Raw genomic sequence first — 23,636 nt, forward strand, 5'->3', positions numbered from 1 at the left:
AGTGACGACACGGGCTGTGATAAAGGCCTATATAATGGACCACATCAGCTGTGATTGGTGCACTTTGTAACCAGAGACGTGTGATATGCATCGATGCAACGTACAGTTACATTTTTGAAGAAGTGCACGTCAGGCTATGGCGAGTAGAATATGAGACAAAAGTTTCTCAGGAAAACTAATATTAATACTTTATTGGTTTCAAAACCTAAAGAACAATGTTAAATAACAATATTACTAATGCTAAAACCAAAGTAAATATGCTCCTACTGATTATTTGAACAATAAAAAGGTAAATGCAATCTAGAACATAAAACTAAATCAAACTAAATACCAGAATTAAGAACAGACAAACATCACAAAGCCCTGATAACAGCACCAAACATAAACGTGTGTATTTTAAGGTTATGTAATACTGTATATATCAAATATATATTGACAGATAAAATAAAGTTATTAAATAAAGAATGAAACATGTATAATAAAATAAAAGTGAAATAATGAACAGGAATGTAAGAAAAGTCTTCTGAACGTTTTTAAAGAGATTCAGATTGAAGTTTCTTCCTCTGTTACTGCAAACTGACTTTGATCTTCAACAGATGAAACTATCAAATACAAAAACAATATTAGAAACATGTCATTGAATGTCTCCGTTATTGTCGTAACCTCGGTTCCCTGAAGGAGGGAACGAGATGTTGTGTCGATGTTGTGACACTAGTGGTCTCTCTTGAGAGCCTTGACTCTTATCTTTGAGAAAAAGCCAATGAGAATTGGCGAACAGAATTTGCATGCCCCTCCCCCAGACATACGGGTATAAAAGGAGGGACGTCATATAGTTCCACACATCCCTGAGGGAGGGAAGCGACGTAACTAGCCTGGGAGCACCGCCAGCTGCTGCTTTTCCTCTTACTATGTTTTCTCTCCATAGAGTGTTATTTCTAACGCTTTAACACACATTGGGGAAGGCATTCTTTCATAACATTCATTCAAACACAGTGACCGGGGACAGAGGGAGCTCTGCCCAAAGGAGACGCGGGTCTGCTGACAGGGGGACTGTACCGTGGAAAATACATCACAGGAGATATAAGAATAATCAGAACCTGTGGAGGACCTATTCCAGCACAGGCAAGTAGTTCCATGCGGTGGGTCTGGCTGCAAACTTCCTCCACTGAGAGGGATAGGGAGCAAGGACACCCAGGGTCCGTGACTTGTGGACTCGACTGGGGGAGTTGAGCGCACGTCTTCACCTCAGGGGAGGGGAAAGGCTCTTTGCGCAAGCGATACACCCGACCAGATGTTGTCACCTTATTACCGAATTCTACGTGTTCAGATCTGTCAAAACAAGGGACGAGACTGGCTGAACCAGGAGATTATAAAATCTCACGAAGGCATTGGGTGTTGCCCAGTCCGCCGTTCTGCAGATGTCTGCTAGAGAGGTGCCATTGGCCAGTGCCCATGAGGATGCCACACTCCTTGTAGAGTGTGCGCATCCTTCCACAGGGAAATTTGCCAGGGAGGTGCTGTCACGAGGACCATAAGATCTGAGAGCCAAGTCCGAGTGGGCCAGTGGGGGGCCATGAGAATGACTTGTTCCTCGACCTCCCTGACCATGCACAGGACTTGTACAAGTAGGCTCACTGGGGTAAAAGCTTATTTGCGCAGCCCCCGGGGCCAAATGTGTGCTATCGCATCTGTGCCGAGGGGGGCTTCTGTCAGAGGGTACCAGAGCGGGCAGTGGGTGGAATCTCGGGAGGCAAACAGATCTACTTGTGCTCTGCCGAACCGAGCCCAAATAAGCTGGACCACCTGAGGGTATAGTCTCCACTCTCTGCTGAGCATTACCTGACGTGACAGCACGTCCGCTGTGGTGTTTAGGTTGCCTGGGATATGAGTGGCGTGCAGCGACCTCAGCCAGAGGGTTCCAGTCCAGCCCGACACTCGTGGTGGCCTGGGTAAGCATAGTGGACAGCTTGGCATTGGCCTCAGACTGGGACGGCACACCCGATGGCATTAGCCCAGTTGAGTCCTCAGCGTCGGAGTCAGCCAAGACGCTCTCCGATTCAGCGGACGCTCTCCGATGCAGTTCTCCGGTGCAGCTCTCCAGTGAGAACATGAGCCGTCCACAAACGTTGCCTCTCCGTCCAGACACGAGAGGCAGCGCCTGTGGCCGTCAAAAGTGGAGATATAACGACCACATCCAGAAATGACACAAAGACAGAAGGGCATCTTAAAAAAGACACATCTTTAAAAAAGACACATCTTTAAAAAGACGCTCAACGTCAATTTGTATACTCTTTTAGGAATATATACACCTTTAGTGGGCTGTCAAAGTGCTCAGGGGCATAGTCTGCACTGGCATGCAGAAGAAGAGAAAAGCCGCTGAAATGCACCGTATTTCCAACAGTGTATGCTCATTAGAGGTGAGAGGAACAGCAGTGGATTTTACTCAGCTCGCTGAAACACAACCACTTGGCTCTGAAGAAAAAATTCTGTCTGAACAGACGCACGCTTCCCTCCTTTTTTACCCGTATGTCTGGAGGAGGGGCATGCAAATTCTGTTTGCCAATTCTAATTGGCTTTTTCTCAAAGATAAGAGGTATCCGAGGCTCTCACGAGATACCCCTAGTGTCACTACATCGACACAACTTAGAGTGAGTTACAGAAGGGGGAACTAGACTTTAATATTGTTTCCTCTGCTGTTATTGTCTTTGTGAACATTTCATCTGTTGATTATATTGATCTCTTTTACCTCTCGCTCTGTAGCATTTGAACACCAGCACGACTGTCGCCATCAGATATGGACAAACTGCCAGAAGAGAACTGAGAGTGTGTAAGACACAAATCTGATCTGCTGACACTGAAAAACAGACACACAAGCACATGATGATTGAGTATATCTGAACAAGTGCACATGAATGAATAGAAAAGAGAGAATAAACTCTCACCTGTGACTGAGATCCAGCTCTCGGGTGACTGTCCTCTCTCCGTGTTTACAGGAGTAGAAACCCTCATGTGACTTTGAGACAGTAGGGATGCTCATCTCTCCTGTCGTCTGATTCTGGAGGAGTGATCCATCTTTATAGAAATCAGCTGTGAGGATTGAGGAGTTTGTAGATCGATGTAAACAGTGTAGAGTCAGAGTATCTCCCTCAATCACAGGATGAACAGAACTCTCCAGAATCACATCACCATCTACACAACAGAGGAAATGGAGAAACAGCAGGAAGAAGTTTAAGCACATATTTAAAGTCACATATTCAGCTCTGTTTTAAGTATCATGACACTGTATCTGCTGTTATATAGACTCACCATGTACTGTGATGTTAATATGAGGACTGTGTTCTCCAGATTGAGACTCACACCAGTACACTCCAGTGTCAGATGTTTTAAGGGAGCTGATTTCACATGTAGATCCTGTAGATGAACAATCTTTCATTCTCTCACTGTCTGTGTTTCTTCTCACTGTCCATCCAGTGGAGTTATTGTGATCCTCACAGTTCAGAGAGAGAGAGTGAGATGAGAAGTGTTGACTTCTGCTGGGACTGATGATCAGAGACACTGAGGGACGTTGAGCTGAAATGAAGTTCAAACAAATACTGCAAGATAAATCCCTGTAGAAACTTATAGGTGAAAAATCAACATGAAAACTGAGAATGATTCAGTGCAAAGACTCCAGGATAGGAGTGATCATGTGGATCAAGATCTGGTCAGGATTTCAGCAAAAATATATGTTACACAAAGAGTGTATGTTTTATCTCACCTGTGACATTGACCCACAATGCATCACTGTAGTTTGTGTAGTAAACTGGTTCTCCTCTTCCAGCTCTACACCAGTACTGACCTCCATCAGACACTGAATCAATATGGACTCTGTAGGAGTTTGTTTCTGTCTTGTTTTTCTCAGAGTTCTGTGTGTGTTTGTACCAGTAAAAGTCCCATCCAGCGGTCTGAGTCATGTGACAGATCAGAGTCACCGTGTTTCCTGTCAGTGCAGCTCCTGCAGTATCTGATGTGAGTTCAGGATTGAGCTTTGAGTCTGTGGTGAAGAACATTTGGGTCATTAATAAACAGAGTTCATCTTCTGCTCGTCTTTACTACAGTAATTACTGACCTTCAGAACTCCTGATAAACACTCAGAACAAACTGAATAAACTTTGTAAAAGTCTACAGAGATGCGCACACACCTGATACTGTGAGTGTAAGTTCATCACTGGTGTGTGTGTAGCGTGATCCTCTTGTCTCTCCTCTACAGCTGTATTTACCACTGTGAGATTTGTCAGATGTGATTCTGTACACTCTCTCAGTGCTGACTGGATTGACTGAATCATCTTTAATCCAGCTGTATCTCCACTCAGTGTGTGTTTGTGTCTGTATGTCACATGTGAGAGTGACTGTCTCTCCTCTGAACACATGATGATCTGGATTTACACGCACTTCAGGTTTTGGTCTCTCTGTATAAAACACAAGTAAATATTCATCTATTTTACAATAATACAAGAATTAGACTGTAATCAGTTCATCTGAAGATTATGAAGATTTGAATCATTGAAATAAATGTAATAAATACAACAACAGACATATCCACATTATTCCTGAACGCAGAAGTGTTTAACGATTCGCCTGTTTTTAATTTCCATCTCCAGTGTTTTCTCTCACAGTATATTCTGAGCGGGTAATGTGATGTTTAAAGTTACATTTATCAACATTTTTATCAACATGTGACTTTAAAGTGCCGATAGTTAAACAGTTGAGATGTAATTTACGATGCTTTAGAGACTAATTGTAATTTTTAAATAGTTTTGAAGTTTTAAGTCAGTTCTGCAGTCGCTGTCTCAATCCGGAGAAAGAATCGACACACAGATCATTCTCACAAGTTCTTTAAGTAATTTAAGTAATTATAATTCATCTAAAAGTGTTTTGTGTTATTATGTTTCTTAATAAAGGAGGAGAAAATTAATGAATATAATGCAAATATTAGTTATGTTTAGAACTATTAGTGGTTAAAATCATTAAACTAATTGAGTGCGTATGATTATATACAATATTTATCAGTTTATTCAGTTCAATATATTTATAATATGGGGAAAAAGTCACATTTTGTTATATTGGGTCTTATGATCTTGAAAATTATACCATGTTATGCCAATTAAAGTCATTAAATTAGTAGTCTGAGTAACCCCTCCCCCATCACAAATGCCCACCTATGATACCCCTCAAACCCCCCTAATAAACCTGTCAGAATCCGGCCTGATTGTGGATGATTGTCTTCAGTGCTGGAATAAATCAGTCGCTACATCTGAAATGTGTTCAACTCATTTTATATTCAGACAAACTTTTAATGTTTTATATTCTTTCACAAACAATATTCAAAGACTTTTACTTCATTTAATAATTCAAACTCTTTGACAATCATCATGTGTCGTCCAGTAGTTGCTCAGGAAAACTGTGGATCTGCTGATGATGCATATGATTATAATATAACAGATGATCACTCACCGATGACACAAAATGACACTTCATCACTCCAGGAACTCCAGATTTGTGTAGATGTTCTTCTAGCCAAACACTTGCATTTTCTGCTGTATCCGCTGTAACTTGCAATAATCTTGATCTCTTTCTCATTAGAGTCTTGATAAACATCATCACACTGAAATCTGTATGTCCAGTCTGTCTCTTCTGTCCCCTGTACGTCACATGTGAGAGTGACAGTCTCTCCTCTGAATATCGGTGATGTTTCAGGATTTACAGTCAGAACAGGTTTATCTGTAAGAACCAGAAACAAACACACAACTCTCACTTTACAAACACACATGTTGCATCTACAGTTATGAACACACACACACACACACACACACACACACACACACACACACACACACACACACCACACACACATGATGCATCTACAGTTATGAACACACACACACACACACACACACACACACACACACACACACACACAAACACACATGTTGCATCTACAGTCATGAACAAACACACACACACACACACACACACACAAACACACATGTTGCATCTACAGTTATGAACACACACACACACACACACACACACACACACACACACACATGTTGCATCTACAGTTATGAACACACACACACACACACACACACACACACACACAAACACACATGTTGCATCTACAGTCATGAACAAACACACACACACACACACACACACACAAACACACATGTTGCATCTACAGTTATGAACACACACACACACACACACAAACACACAAACACACATGTTGCATCTACAGTCATGAACACACACACACACACACACACACACACACACACACACACTTGTTGTGTTTCCATGTTTTATGGGGACTTTCCATAGACATAATGGTTTTTATACTGTACAAACTTTATATTCTATCCCCTAAACCTAACCCTACCCCTAAACCTAACCCTCACAGAAAACGTTCTGCATTTTTACATTTTCAAAAAACATCATTTAGTATGATTTATAAGCTGTTTTCCTCATGGGGACCGACAAAATGTCCCCACAAGGTCAAAAATTTCGGGTTTTACTATCCTTATGGGGACATTTGGTCCCCACAAAGTGATAAATACACGCTCACACACACACACACACACTCACACACTCACACACATGTTGTGTTTCCATGTTTTATGGGGACTTTCCATAGACATAATGGTTTTTATACTGTACAAACTTTATATTCTATCCCCTAAACCTAACCCTACCCCTAAACCTAACCCTCACAGAAAACGTTCCGCATTTTTACATTTCCAAAAAACATCATTTAGTATGATTTATAAGCTGTTTTCCTCATGGGGACCGACAAAATGTCCCCACAAGGTCAAAAATGTCGGGTTTTACTATCCTTATGGGGACATTTGGTCCCCACAAAGTGATAAATACACGCTCACACATACACACACACACACACACACACACACACACACACACACACACACACACACACACACACATGTTGCATCTACAGTTATGAACACACACACACACACACACACACACACACACACACACACACACACACACACACACACATACACACACACACACACACACACACACACACACACACAAACACACACACACACACACACACACACACACACACACACACACACAAACACACATGTTGCATCTACAGTTATGAACACACACACACACACACACACACACACACACACACACACAACACACATGTTGCATCTACAGTCATGAACACACACACACACACACACACACAAACATACACACACACACAAACACACACACACACAAACACACATGTTGCATCTACAGTTATGAACACACACACACACACACACACACACACACACACACACAAACACACATGTTGCATCTACAGTTATTCAAATGTAACATTCACAGAACAGAGGACAAAACATAAGTTATCGCATCATTTATTTTCACTATTTATGCCTAAATATTCCCTGAAATACATAATACATGTTTTATTTAAATGTTTTTATGTTTAATATTTTCAAAACGATTAATGCAGCAATGGAAACTATTTTAAATTGTGCCATAAATCACAAACACACAATTTATAATCAACTTTCAGAAAATCAGAAAAGTCCTGACCAACATTTGGGCAATTTTACCACAGAAAATACTTTAACTTTATTCTATATTTTAATTTGAGTGATTATTAAAGTTTCTTATTATCATTGTTCATGTATAAATTATTGTCATACGTCTTCTGAAGCATAAATGATGTTTTCACGCATGTTACCTTCCTCAATGCTGTTCAGAATGCACCAATCACAGACCTTTATTGAATATGACTCATTATTTTATAGAAACAGGCACATATTTAGTATTGTGGGGCAGAGAAATAGAAAATTAAACTTGTTATATGAGGAAATAATGTTATTAAACGTGTTATATGACAAAATAAAGTTATTTTTTCTACAGTAAATTACCAGACTGACTTTCTCACATTTTTTTTTATTAATAGCAACACTTTGAATATTTTCCTCTTTGCAACATGTCCCTACTAACTTCCATACCAAACCAATGCCCTTGATTTAAATGACTGTATGAATGCCAGAGGAAGCTGACGCATAATGCCTCATCTCATTAGTAAACCGACCAATCAAAATGGATATTGAGATGATGTAACGTCATCAGCTTCTGTTCAAAAACCATCCAAAAAAATGAAATGTCTCTCCTTCTGCATTCATAATCAATCATTATCAGAGATAAACATTCAAGCCAATCAGTTTTCAGTATCACGTTTACACTTCATCAATCCTTCTTGTGGATAACTCAACAGGTGAAGAGAAACTTTCAGAATATGCCAAAATAGTGATGGAATAAAAGTTATTGGAAGATGTAAAATCATGTAAAACAATGGCAGTTGTAGCTTGTATGGAGTTCATCTACACATACAGTAAACTATCAGGTCAATAGATGTTACTGTATTTGTGTTTGTTGTATTTATAAGTGTTGAGTTGATGAGAGGAAAGAGTAAAACACATCTGTAGTTATCAAGAGTATTTGAAGATATCAGGGAGAGGACATCATCTGCATGTGTAGAGCAGAATTACCAGCACATAAATCAAATATCACAGGGATCAACGCAACAGATTTCAACTGGTCCAGTCAAGCCCGTGTTTCAGATTGTGTTTTTTTCTGCTCATTGGTAATTGCTGCTGTAAAGTCACTTGGAAAAGATCAAGGACAGTTTTATAAGAGCGTTCAGTGTCTGCACACTATTGAGTGTCACGTCCAGTAAATCATGCACTCACACATGTTTGTGAGATTCATATTGTGGAGCTGGCGTGTCTCCGAGTGTTCGATTAGAAGACTTTGTTCACTCTGTGTAATTTTTGCTCTCTCTTGTTGTCTGCTTGAACTCTTGTTATAAATGCAGCACTGACCTGATCGGGCAAGTGACAGTTCTAGAAACTGGCCCAAATCTCTCTCACACTGGCCCCGGGACATCGGGCAGTCCTTACTGTCGAGCCCTGTATCATAATATTTTATATTTAGACCCACTGTAATATTTGATTGATTTGATCTTTTTATGCTAATTTATATATGTGCCTCCTCTATCTGTTTTTCTATGTGTTTTATTTTGTGTCTGAATCTGAGTCTCAGTGGAACTCAACAAACCGAGCGACCGACCGAACAAATAAAATGACAAAAAACCTTCACAGTGAGGCCTGTTGCAGGAAGACGGTTTCTGTATCTACTCATGTAAGTTTGAGCAAACTCTGTTTTTCAAGGTCTCAAGAAGGCGGGTCCACTTTTATGGTTGTTCCTCACCATAGCAACTTATGCCAATGACAAACCTGCTCGGAGCAGATGTTATCTGGGTTACAGGTACTGAACTAGGGCTGGGTGGTATATCGACTTTTTAAGGTACATCGATATATTTCCAAACGAGATATAGGATGAGACAATACCATTTATATCGATATAGTTTGATGTTGGCCAGCAGCCATAATCACCCTCTAGCTCAAGACCAGATGACCACTGATGCTAATCAGAGTTGAGGCTGGTCAGTACCTGGATGGGAGACCGATAGGGGAAAACTAAGATTGCTGCTGGAAGAGGTATTAGGGAGGCCAGTAGGGGGTGCTCACCATGTGGTCTGTGTGGGTCCCAATGCCCAAATATAGTGACAGGGACAGAGATGAGGTTCTGACTCTCTGTGGTCATTAACAATCCCAGGACATTTCTCATAATGAGTAAGGGTGTAATTCTGGTGTCCTGGCCAAATTCTCCCCATATTTTCTTATAGTATTACTAATGACCATAAGAAAATCTATTTGAGATATTAAGGTTGAATGGGGAAATATCAGTAATATAGTACAGCTGCTGCGACTGAAATAAACCTTCAGTGCAGACATATAATAGAAGATAACATTAATGTGTTCAAGTAAAGCTTCACAGGGAAATGTTTAGATTTATTTAGATTTATATATTATTATTTAATATCTTTAAAATTATAATAAAAATGTATAATTGAGTTTCTTGGCATTTCTTTACATACTGAACCTGTATGCAGTGAAACTGATGCTGAGAAACATGACAAATAAACTGCAGATTTTCACTTTAAAGCATTTGTGTAATGAGTCTTTCATCTGAATGGAAATCTGGATTTTTATGCTTTTAAAATTAATTATCCTGTATGTTCTTATTGTGAGTATATAAATTCATTTACATATTATATTCAATTTTGTTTTTTTCACTGCAGCTGAGGTGTTTCATCTTGCTCTATAAATATATTCTTCAGATTTTCATAATGGAGACAGAAATCACACTGAATTTCGAGATGTAAATCGCGCCGACTCTCTTCAAGCTTCACTCATTGGCTGTTCATGGCAAATGTCACTCATTCATGTGCACGAGCTTCAGTGTTAATCATGAACTCAGGATCAAACTCTGAGATGACAGAGAACATTTGTAGTGAGCGTCTTGAGATAACTGAACCTGGTCTAAACTGGTTTGACTGACTGTATCTGGTTTTGTCAACCTGAAACAACTTCTTAATCTCTGAGTTTATTCAACTATCTTCATTCAACAGAGCACAATGAGTTCAATACAGACACAACATAATCAAAGAATCATGAGTAATGTGTGTATGTAACCAGGTTGAAATTATATTTTCATTTCTTTGTTGAAACTTCCTGGGACAGGAAGTCTCTCGGTGTCTATCGCAAGCTTACCCCTGCAGATTGGTCAGTGGAATGCGAGGTTGCCTTTGACCAGTTGAAAACCATGCTGTTGGAATGTGTAGTACTTGCCCACCCAGACTTCGATGAACCATTTATCTTGTCAGTTGATGCGTCGTTGGACGGGCTTGGTGCGGTGCTGTCTCAAGTGCCCCAAGGGGAATCCAAGGCCAGACCTATTGCTTTTGCGAGCAAGACTCTCAGTGCGTCACAGCGGAAATATCCAGCCCATAGACTGGAGTTCATGGCTTTGAAGTGGAGTGTATGTGATAAGTTTAGCCACTGGCTGAAGGGCATAGCTTCACTGTCTGGACGGATAATAATCCACTCACTTACCTTCTAACAAAGCCAAAACTTGACGCGTGTGAAATCCGCTGGGTGTCTAAACTTGCATCGTACACCTTTGATCTCAAACACCTGCCTGGAAGGAGAAATGTGGTGGCTGATGCCCTGAGTCGTGACCCTTTTTCAAAATCCATTGGACGGAGGCTGCTGAAGGAGCCGTATTCCAATCTGATTCAGGTAGCCAATGCGGTGGAGGAGGATTCTGTGCAGGATGTTTTCAGGGTCAGCTGCCAGTCCCAGACCCACAGATCTACAAACAACTCTGTGTGTAATGCGGCCGAGATCAGAGCTCTTTGTCAGGCACACTGTGACTGGGTGGATGCGGCAGAGTCCAGAGCACTCTGTTTAGCCCAACACGTTCACCAGCTATCAAGTGGTCTGGATCTTTTGCCCGTGCTCTCTGCCCAGGAGCTACAGTTGAGTCAGCAGCAAGACATTGACATCTCTCAGGTTTTGCCCTTCATTGCCACCAGGAGGCGACCATCTAGGCAGGAAAGGCATGGTGCTAACTCAAAAGTACTCAGGTTGTTCAAACAATGGGACAAGCTGGAAGTCCATGATGGTGTTTTGTATAGGGTGACAAGGGACCCTGTTTCCAAGCAGAGAAGATCCCAGTACGTGTTGCCTCAGAGTCTAAAGGATAAAGCGTTGTCAGGCATCCACAATTTGGCAGGCCATCAGGGTCAAGACCGTACTCTTTCACTTGCGAGGCAGGGCTTTTATTGGCCTGATATGGAGAAAGATGTACGGGCGTATGTCAGATGTTGCCAAAGATGTGTGGTTGGAAAAACGCCGGAACCTGCTGCTCGTGCACCCCTGGAAAGTATCAAGAGCTCTGCCCCAATGGAGTTGGTGTGCATGGATTTTTGGTCGGCAGAAGACAGTAAGCAGCGTTCTGTGGACGTTCTAGTGGTCACCGACCACTTCACCAAACTCGCTCATGCATTCCCATGTCCCAATCAAACAGCAAAGCAGGTTGCAAAGAAGCTCTGGGACAATGTGTTCTGCGTTTATGGTTTCCCTGAGAGGATACATTCTGATCATGGCGCCAATTTCGAGAGCAATTTGATTGCAGAGCTACTCCGGCTGGCTGGTGTTACAAAATCCCACACTACAGCCTACCATCCAATGGGCAATGGGGGAACAGAGCGATTAAACCGCACTTTGGGCAGTATGCTCCGTACTCTTCCCCTCAAGGAAAAGCACCAGTGGCCTCAACAGATCCAGACCCTCACGTTTGCTTATAACGCCACTGTTCATGAGACTACAGGCTACACACCCTTTTTCCTCATGTTTGGGCATGTCCCTAGACTGCCAGTTGACGTCATGTTCAAGCAGGGGTTGAATGACCCTGGAGTTGTTGACTACGACTCATATACCAAGTCTCTGCTTTCCTCCCTGCAAAGTGCTATGGAGATCGCCCAGAAACACTCTTCAGCCGAGCAGCAACACCAGGCCCGGCAATACAACAGACATGTCAAGGGCACTTCCCTGTCTGTAGGTGATCATGTTCTGGTGGCAAATAAGACAGAACGTGGGAAGAGAAAGTTGGCCGACAAGTGGGAGGATGGGGTGTACACAGTTGTTGGTGTGAATCCCAGCATCCATGTCTACAAAATACAAGATGCAGATGGACACACAAGAGTTGTGCATGGGACTCTGTTACTTCCTGGTCAACTTCCTGCCACTCCCTGGGATGGGTCAGGGTGAAGCTGCACATGCTGGTGATGTGTCGTTGGAGAGTGAGGAGTCTGATCAGGAAGATTGCGGTGATGAAACAGCTATTATGGTTGGAGTGATGCCTCAGGAAGACACTGCACAGGACTTATCATGCTCCGGGGATGAGACGGAGCCTACAGTCTTGTTGCCTGGAGTCTCTCCCGAGTATAAGTTGGCTGATTCACAAGAACTAGTCCCATCTAGTCCAGTTCCTAGTCCTGCTAGGGTCATTGTTGACAGTCCATCCACCGCACCTGCACCACTTGTTGACACCTCAGTTCGCACTGACTCACACTCACACAGTGGAGCTGATAGCCATGTTAGGACACGTGCAGGGAGATTGGTGAAGTCAGTTAACAGATTGATAGAGTCAATGATTCAGAAACCATTCCAAAAGGGTCCAAATATTTTATTTAGTGACTATTGAGCTTTAACATATGTTGAAAGTGCGTATGCGCTGAGATTTTTGGTTGAGTGCCAAAATTTGAGTGATATTATGTGTACAAATGTCTACAGGATAATGTTTTCTGAGGTCAAGTGTTGTGTGGCGTACTAGGCGTCACATTAATCTAGGGGAATTTAGAGACCTGATCAATCTCTTTCTTTCCTGAACCTCGTATTCGAGGTAACTTTTAAGTTGACTATGTGGACTAGGTCTACCTTTTCACTTGTGCCAGTTTGTGTCAGTAGTAGACATGTCCTCCTGTAAGACATTCCTCAATCAGGATGTTGGTAAATTTCAGGAGGGGTGAATGTAACCAGGTTGAAATTATATTTTCATTTCTTTGTTGAAACTTCACCAAATCCTGATAAATATTGAAGAATATGTGTTTTATTAAAGGGATACTCCAGCTGTGGGAAGATGAATGTGTATTTAATAGTGGTCATTTATGTAGTAGAAATGTGAAATTATTTTTGAATTTGAAGCATTCTAGACTGAGAAAAGGCAAAAAATGTATTTTTTACTCATGTGGCTGAAAGACAACAACTCCCAGAATGCACTTGCTTTGCCGCACTTACGAGGCCACTCCCAAACCACGCCTACCGGTTACAGGCGGCAGTATCTGAAAAATTGAGTTGAGTTGAGTGAGTTGTTCGATAAATTTCCATCGAAATGGTGCTAAATTGCATTGTACCGGGATGTACAAAAAAAAATACAGTATGTGCGCATACATGAAAATATAACAATAGCTCAGCTGACTATGCGGGAACAACATTGTGATTATGCCGGGTGTTCAAACTCTGTACATTACGTCTTAGTAACAAAAAGAAATACAAAACAAATACTCACTTTACACTAAGCCGTCCATTTGTCCCTGCAGGCTTTGGCTGGCATTTCCAATTTATCTTTGGGATCCTGAAATAAGTTTCCAGGACCCCCTTGTCCATGTGTGGTACAAAACTTGGGTGCTCAGTTACACATGCTAGCGGTGCAGTTTCATCAGCTGATTCAGCGATCTCATGCAGAAGAAAATGGCATCGCTGAAATTCACGACAGCAATAGGACTCTCTACCTGTTTGCATAGACGCATGGCGAGCACTGACACCACCAGTTCAGCCCCAGCTCGAAGTCTGGCCGGGCTCTTCCTCCTGACCGCCAAGCAGGTCTTGCTCCCCTGCTGCAGCAGCTGCTCAGCCGCCTCTTGTTCCTCCATCTCCCGCAACTGTTCAGTCGCTGTATTGCGGCTCAGTATAGGTAGCTGCGAGCATCCGATTCACACAAAAGATCTTCGAAATCCCCATCTGTCATTACTTCAAAACTTTATTCCGCCATCGTGATTAGACTATTATACAAAGTTTTACAGAGCAAGAGACTGTTAGCTTAGCTTAAAGATGGCTGACACTATCTTTACATTCTATGAGTAAGATCCCGCCTCATATGGGCGTGGTGAAAACATGCGGAACTAGCTACTAATACTGGCTGTAGTTTAAAGCCTCTAGCCCAAAAATCCTCAGATGATGCAAAATGACGATTTTTGCGTCATCGGAGGATTTTTTCCAGACTAAAAATTAAATTTTCTCTCATATCATGGGGATATGAGGGGGGAAGCAGGGTAATTCGAAAATACTACTGGTTTTCTACTGATACAAAGCTTAATGCTACATCCTGGAGTATCCCTTTAAGTTCATAACATGTTTTGTATGGTTTAGAGTATATTCAAACTGAAGCGTTAATACCTGTACTGTCACTTTAAGAGGTCTCAGTATTACCACGTCAACTCTGCGCCTCTCTCAGTTCGCGCTTTGCTTACTGAGAGGAGGTAAGGATTTTTCTGCTGGTTATCATTAAGAGTTTATTTCGTTTTGTAGATAATATAATATAACAATATGCAGTTATAAAGTGAATGCTAGTCTTAAGAGTGTAAACATGCAGCCGTGTCGTTAAAATGTAATCCTTGTAAATACACATGTTTTTCAGTGCTACGGGGTTTCCTGTGTGTTTATTTGCTAACAGGAGACTGATGAACAACGTGTGTGGAAGAGACTGCTTGTTACAGAGCTTTTTTTGTTTTCTACTGATTTGTACAGATACCACTGCTATACAGCTTGCATTAAAGGAGCAACCAGTAGCTGTTTGTAGTCCGGGTCCTTCCTTCAATTAGCACAGTTACAATCACAGAACACAACGCAGATCACACAGACGTCAACGGATGTGCATTTAGCCAGATATATGGCAGACCACGCACACCCGTTACATGTATGATCAAACAATGTTCTCATTGACATTGTTACCTCGAATATGTGACTAAATAGTGGACTACAGAGTAATAGAAAACGTATTATTTATAATTAGATCTTATAATTATGTGAACTCATCTTGTGAATTAGATTCTCCTTCTGTCGCTGAATCTGTGCGTGCGCGTGCGTGCGTGTGTGGGTGCGTGCGTGCGTGTGTGCCTGCGTGTGTGTGCCTGCGTGTGTGTGCCTGCGTGTGTGTGTGTGTGCGTGTGTGTGCGTGTGTGTGCGTGTGTTTCAGATTGCTGTCATCAGCTGGAAAACAACAGATGACTTGTAATGCCAATTATGACCAAAAGATGGCTGTAGAGATCCAAGATCTTTGTCTTTGTGTGTGTGTGTGTGTGTGTGGAAAGAGGTATATTTTGCGCTGAGGATGTTTTATAGTCTCACCCTGTCTGTTTACTGCATTGTGGCTGACTTATTGATTGTATTTGACTGATGAAAAAGCTCAGTTTTTTCGGTCTTTCTCATTCATTTTCAATGGTTGGACAATTTTGACCACGGATACCAAAAGTGTTGCTTTTTTTTTTAATGACCATTTAGACTTAGTGAATCAAGTCTAATTTTTGCTCAGATAAAGGAAACATCTCGGTTACTGTCGTAACCTCCGTTCCCTGATGGAGGGAACGAATTGCTGTGTCGATGTATTGACACAAGGGGTCTCTCTTGAGTGCCTCGGTTACCTCTATCTTTGTGAAAAGACCAATGAGAATTGGCGAACAGAATTTGCAAGACCCTCCCCCGGACATACGGGTATAAAAGGAGGGAAGCGTGCATCTGTTAAAACCTGAAAGTAAGTTCCCGGCCATTTCAGCAGCTTAGTATAGTGTTGTGGCAAGAGGGACACAAGGTCTCATTCCCTCCATCAGGGAACGGAGGTTACGACAGTAACCGAGACGTTCCCCTTCTGTCACTCACTCGACGTGTGTTCATGTAGCTCTTGCCAAGGGGAATGCGGGTCAACCGACAGGGGGACTGTACCGTGGAAAATAAATCACAGGAGATATTGGAATAATCAGAACTTTGCAGTACAGGCAAGTCTGTATCTGTGGTGGGTCTGGCTGCGAACTTCCTCTGCTGAATTCAGAGCCAGAGGGCTAGGGAGGAAAGAAACCCAGAGTCCGTGACTATGGACTTGACTGGGGGAGTAGAGCACACGTCTTCACCTCAGGGGAGGGGAAAGGCGATATGTGCAATCGATACACCCGGCCAGCTGTACCGTATTACCGAATTCTACGTGTTCAACCTGTCAAAACACGGGATGAGACAGGCTCAACCTGGAGATTGTAAAACCTCGGTAAGGTATTGGAGGTGTTGCACGGCTCGCCGTTCTGCAGATGTCTGCTAAAGAGGTGTCATTGGCCAGTGCCCACAAGGATGCCACACATCTTGTAGAGTGTGCTTGAACCAGGAAGTGGACAGGAAGGACCTGGGTCTGGAAGGTCAATGCAATGGCGTACACGATCCAGTGGGCAAGCCGCTGTTTGAAGACAGCGTTCCCTTTACGATGATCTTTTCCCAATTGACCCGAAGCCCTAAACGGCTGAGGTGCATGAGCACCAGGTCTCTGTGTGCACAGAGCAACTGCAGAGAGTGCGCTAAGATTAGCCAGTCATCGAGGTAGTTGAGTATGTTAATGCCCACTTCCCTTAACGGGGTCAGCGTTGCCTCTGCAAATTTTGTGAAGACGCCAGGGGACAAGGACATACCAAAGGGGAGTACCATGTACTGATATGCCTGTCCCTTGAAAGCGAACTGTAGAAAGTATCTGTGATGGGGTAATATTGAGATGTGAAAGTATGCGTCCTTCAGGTCTACCGCCATGAACCAATGTTGATGCCAAATGCTTTTGCGTTCTGCCGAGAAACTTTCCATTTGCTCACAAATTATTTTGCATTGGCTTGCAAAATATTCGTCATAATGACAGTCTTCTGCTATCTCTCCTATGTGCATTCCGGCATTATTCCAATGAGGAAGTTGGTTTCAGTCAGTACAAGGTGCCCTCCACGACTTCGTCAGCTCATCATGCACCTCCGGGAAGAAAGGAAACTGGGGGGAGGGGTAGCTGTGAGTGACTGCCCGTGCCCAGGAATCAATCGTCTAGCCGCAGGTGCTGAGGGGAGGATGGAGAGTTCCAGTCCAGCCCAACACTTGCGGCAGCTCGGGCAAGCATAGCGGACAGCTCGGCGTCGGTCTCCGACTGGGTGGGCACACCCGACGGCGCCAGCCAAGTCGAGTCCTTAGCGTCAGAGTCCACCAAGACACTCTGAAAAAAAAAAAAACTGTCTGAACAGACACAAGCTTCCCTCCTTTTATACCCGTATGTCCAGGGGAGGGGCATGCAAATTCTGTTCGCCAATTCTCATTGGTCTTTTCTCAAAGATAGAGGTAACGAGGCTCAAGAGAGACCACTAGTGTTACTACAATGACACAACGTCGAGTGAGTAACAGAAGGGGAACCATGTTTTTTCAATAAAGAAAAACATTTTTAATTAAAAAAAATATATATACATATATTTCAGTAAAAATTGACCGAATACCATAGGAGGGTAACCTGATCTCAGACCATAATGCAGTGTCTGAAGATGTGACAACACAAATATTATAAATAATACTTCTATTCAGTACACTTAATATAAGTCGAGAAAAAAAAGGAAGGTTTTGGGATGTATTTATGAATCATGACTTACCTGGATTTTGTGCAAAGTAGCTGTTAGACATCAGCACTGAAAGTAAAAAACAAAAAAACATGTCCATTAATTCAACACAATAAAAACTGAAACTAAGTGTTCATGCTTAAAGTTTATTGTATTTCAAATAATTGTGTTTAGTTTTCTGCTTCTTAAGATAGTTTTCCACTCATTTCTATGTGGATTCATAAGTCGACTGATGTTGGAGATTCAGTGTGTGACCTCATCAAACACACATCTGCAGGACTCACAGGTGAATTTAGAAGTGAATTCACTGATGGACTGAATAAAGATCTGTTTGCATTGAGCCAAAACCATCATGTGAGGATGAAAATAAATGTGTTGTGGTTTGTTGATAAGTGGCGTTACAGTATCATGTATATGCCAATATTCAGTATATGTTTCACACTCAAATATAAGTGAGAAATGAGAGAAGTCTGCAGGACTTGATAACAGATCTGACATCAGAGCTACAGTTTGAACCAAAGGTGCACCTGCTTACTAGTGTCCCAAAACACAATACCTACTGTATGTTGCAAACAAATTAAATTAACAATCAAAGACAAATTAAATTCCATCATCCAAACCATTGAAAAGAAACAGCCTAATATTTACGTTTGCTGTCCTTGCTAGGGCCGGCTCAGACTTTGTTGGCACCCTGGGCATATTCATATTGGCGCCCCCCTTAAAACATTTAATGCTGAGTTTACACTGTCAGCGAGTGAAAATCGGGCCTAAAATAGTGTAGTTTTGTGGCGATCACGTCAAAAGCCTGAAATCATCAGAAATCAAATCGGAGGTCGCTCCAGTGAGCGATGAATGCAATGCATGAATAGAGACGCGATTTGAGAGAAGCGCCGACGTGTCGCAGATGTCAGCGAGATATCTAGAATGTTAAATATCTGGACCTGTCTGCGATTCCAAATCGTGCAATGTGAAATATGTTGTGACTGAATACAACTGCAGCTTTGACCTACTGCCAATTAGAGAGCAAGAAACTGGGCACGGGATGTTTCAGTGGGAGGATGTCCTGGATGTACCTCCAACAGAACATCAACTAGCATGGCTGCGGTATCAAGAAAGTCTCATTGGACCGAAGAAATGGAGGATAAATGAGTGGAACATTGGCAGGAGCACCAGTGCCTATTTAATGTTTCCTCTGAACTGAACCACAACCGGTTGGAGAACGAGAAGAGTTGGAGAGAAATGGCCAATTCTCTTGGACAGACAGGTCAGCAAATATGTAGATTTTTCTGTAGGAGGAACTTTTTCATATTGTAACCAATCAAATATATGATTAAAAACATACACATCATATTCTGAAACGCATAACATTTGATCATGCATTTTCGTATCTCGTATCACTTCTCGCGTGTTCTCTGTTGTGAAAAGTAATTTGGAGTTCAGGCAGAGTCGTCGGGGATTCGTCAATAGTGAAATGTTTTTAATGTGTTATACTACAGTACACCTCCCACTTTTCAGTGTTCCTGCGGTGTCCGGGTACTTCCCTGAAGATCGAATTCTAATGACCAATGCTCCTTTAGTGTTTTGTGCTTGTTACATTTATTAACAATTTGTATCATTTTTATCATTTACATCTTTCCAGTTACATACAGAGGTTGCACAACAATTATCTGACGGACCCAGTTATAAAATTTCCATCATGTTCTATTTTTATCAGTCATATTAGTTTACATTTCCCTGATATGTAGTGTTTCATTTTCTCGATATATTCAATATTTTCAGTTGAAAATGACAATATGTGGCAAGCACGAGTCTGTTGAAACAGCTGTTCTATTCAATCATTTGCAGAGTTGGGGAACATACATTTAAATTGTGCTTTGATTTTTCTAGATGCAAAGAAATCTGGTGATCTTTTTACACAGAGACATACACAAGCGAGAGATTGATCGTTCATTTATGAATCTTTTATATGACTCGAAAGAACAAGTTGACTCAGAGAGTGATTCGTTCATTTTGCGTGCACAAAATCCGCTCTCATGTTTAATTCATTTGATGTGGGACAGACACATAGGATCTGTACAGGAAACAGAAATGATTAGTTCACCTCCCGAGTCTGTCTTCTACTGAGCCCCTAAAGTGTCAAGGGTCAAGGTGGTGGGGAAAATAATTAGTGGACAGAGACCATTCCCGCTCCTGAATGCTCTGCAGACTATTGCATTTATAAGAGAGAAGTCGAGAGGACCGGTGCTGATGTCATGATTTGCCTTGTGTTTGTCCCTTAAACTTCATTTCCCATCATGCACCTGTTTGATCTCCCTCACCTGTTCCATATCATCTTTGATTATTGTTCCCAGCTGTATCTCGTTTGCCCCAGTGTGTTTATGTCCTTGTGTTTGTTCAGTTTTGGTCAGTTGTTGTTCCTTGTTACCCTACATGGATGTTACATTTGTTTTGGTTCTCTAGTTTTGGTTTTGTTTTGTTCGTGTGTTTTCCCAGTGTTTTATTGGACTCATCTGCTGATTAAACAAAAGCTGCACTTAGATCCTGCTCTATTGACTTCCTCCAAATGTTACAGCTGGTGCCACTATTGGTGGAAAACTGTATTGTGTAAACATGTAAAGAGTGAGAAGATAAGTGACTCCTTTCTGTATTGCATCATTGCATAATATATATACATCTGATATTTGAAACGTTTATATAAATACAAATATGATTTTAATGCAATTCAAAATGCAGTATGTTTAAAGAATGCTACAAAAACAACCATTTTTATAGACATTATGTAGCATGTTTTCCCAAACTACAGGCCTAATGGAATTTGAATATCATATACTCAATTATAAATATGATACTCAATTATAAATATGATTTTACATGTATGTTAATGTGGCCATTTATCATCCACCAGCAGATGCAACAATTGTGGGGCAGTGGTGGCTCAGTGGTTGAGGCTCAGGGTTACTGACCAGAAGGTTGGTGGTTCAAGCCCCAGCACCACCAAGATGCCACTGTTGGGCCCTTGAGCAAGACACTTAACTCCAGGTTGCTCCGGGCGGACTGTCCCTGTAATAAGTGCTCTGTATAATACATTGGTACTCAGAAGGTTGCTGGTTTGATCCCCACAGTCACCACCATTGTGTCCTTGAGTAAGACACTTAACTCCAGGTTGCTCCGGGGGGATTGTCCCTGTAATAAGTGCTCTGTAAGTCGCTTTGGATAAAAGCGTCTGCCAAATGCATAAATGTAAATTGTGATATATATGATGATAATTTGAACTGTGTTCATAAATTGAAGATTATGATTTGTGCATTGAAAGTGTTGTCTTTTGGTCTTTCTCTTCTTGTTGAACTCAAAAGCTGGAATAATGCTGGAATACACATAGGAGAGATAGCAGAAGACTGTCATTATGATGAATATTTTGCAAGCCAATGCAAAATAATTTGGGAGAGAACAGAAAGTTTCTTGGTGGAACGCAAAAGCATTTGCTTTTTTTTTTTCACACACCACTTTTACTCTTTATGGTCTCCATTGTCTTGTGAAACTTTGTGAATGTTTCTGTCATGATGGCTCTTTTATATAACATTGAATCTGGTAATAAAATGTTAGTTGAAATTTTTAACTTTCTGAATGATGGGAAAAAAAATAACATTTATAAAGCAAAATGCCTTAAATTCAAGACTTGTCCCAAACTTTAAATATTTTAGCTTTTCTTTATAAAAACAAATAGACAATAAAAGCTATTAGAAAACGTATTATATTATAAAATATTATTGACGTGACTACTGAATTGATTTTGAATGAACTGTAATTAATTTTCCCCTCATGATGCCCCTCTTGTTGTATTATTTATGACCTTATTATGAACTGTAGAGCCAAATCAAGAATGACTTAAGAGTATCCCTTTGAGTTTACCGATAGTCATCTAAGACCATTTTACTTTAATTTTATACTTCTGCATAAAATACATGAAAATTGCTCATCATGACAATTCTTATGATTTTAAAATGTATTTTATTGTCACACTAAATGCTTGTATCATGACACAAACAACCACATCACAAATAACTGTGAAATGTTAAGAGAAAAATTAACATTGTTTGTCTTCTATATGGAGTCTATTAGCGGTCACGTGACAAATGAATGAAAGACTCTGAGAGTTCCCTGAAGACCGAGTCGGGAGGTGAGCAAATCATTTCTGCTCCCCTTCTGTCACTCACTTGACGTTGTGTCAAATGAAGTGACACAAGGGGTCTTCCTGGGGAGCCTTGCGTACCTCTGAACTTGAGAAAAGGCCAATGAGAAATTGGCCGAAAGAATTTGCATGTTCCACCCCCGGACATACGGGTATAAAGGGAAGCGGGCGTGTGTCTGTAAGTCAGATTTTTTATTGATTTTGATTTCTTTGAATGAGTTTAGTTTCACTCATAAAAGTGCAATACACGAGTAGGCATTGAACATCCTTTTCAGGACGCGTCTTTTTAAAGATGCCTTTCTGCCTCTGTGTAGTTCCTGGATGCAGTTGATATCTCTACAAGACCGACGGTCATAGTGTGCCTGGGCAGCAATCACACTGAGGCAGCATTTGTGGATGGTTTGTGTAGTCATTGCGAGAACATGACCATGGCAGCGTGGCGGTCGCGGCTTTCATTCCTCAAAAAGAACACTACTTTATCCGTCCTCAACGTCGCTCCTTCTTCCCACAGGATTGAGGACAACCCGGCTGGCAATTTAGGCGACTTGGGGATTGCACCAGGCTCGGTTTTGCCAGTTAAATCCCCACGTACCACCCGCCCCCCGGCACACTTGCTTTCTTCCGTCCGGGCTCGGGATAAGCGTGGCTTGCCTCACTGCCTGCCTGTGTTCCCCATTTGCCCCTGGAATTGGATGAGGATGTCGCCTCTGAATCGGAGAGCATTCAGGCTTCTGACACAGAGGACTCGACTGGGCTGCCACCTTCGGTTCAGCTTGCCCAGTCTGAGGCCGATGCACAGATGGCCGACATGATTGCCTGGGCTGCTGTGAGCGTGGTGTTGGACTGGAACCCTCCGTCCTCCCCACAGCTTTCACGGCTCGACAATTGGTACCTCGGGTCAGGGTGCCGCTCCCAGCCACAACCCCTTTCTTCCCGGAGGTGCATGACGAGTTGACAAGATCGTGGAGGGCACCTTTTACTGCCCGAAACGAAGCCCTCACTCGTCCGCTCTCACTACCCTTGACGGCGGGGCGGCCCACAGGTCACAGAGGTCCCCCAGGTGGATAGAGCAGTTACGATCCACCTGTGTCCTGAAAAAGCAGCCACCTGGTGGGATCACCCAGTACTCCCCTCAAAGTCCTGTAGGGTGACGTCGTTGCTGACTTCGAAAGCCTACAGCGCCACCGGACAGGCCGCCTCTGCCCTGCACGCCATGGCTCTCCTCCAAGCTGATCCAGTGTGCTTTCACTCCCAGGTTAG

At 42.1% G+C, this 23,636-nt stretch overlaps 1 pseudogene; it reads right to left on the minus strand.

Annotated features, from left to right (window-relative positions):
- Nucleotides 1-2,007: 2,007 nt before the first annotated feature.
- The window catches only part of LOC127645795 (basement membrane-specific heparan sulfate proteoglycan core protein-like), a 121,122-nt pseudogene continuing 99,493 nt past the window's right edge, over nucleotides 2,008-23,636 (minus strand).

The sequence above is a fragment of the Xyrauchen texanus genome, chromosome 1 (genome assembly GCF_025860055.1).
Source record: "Xyrauchen texanus isolate HMW12.3.18 chromosome 1, RBS_HiC_50CHRs, whole genome shotgun sequence".
Taxonomy (NCBI): Eukaryota; Metazoa; Chordata; class Actinopteri; order Cypriniformes; family Catostomidae; genus Xyrauchen; species Xyrauchen texanus.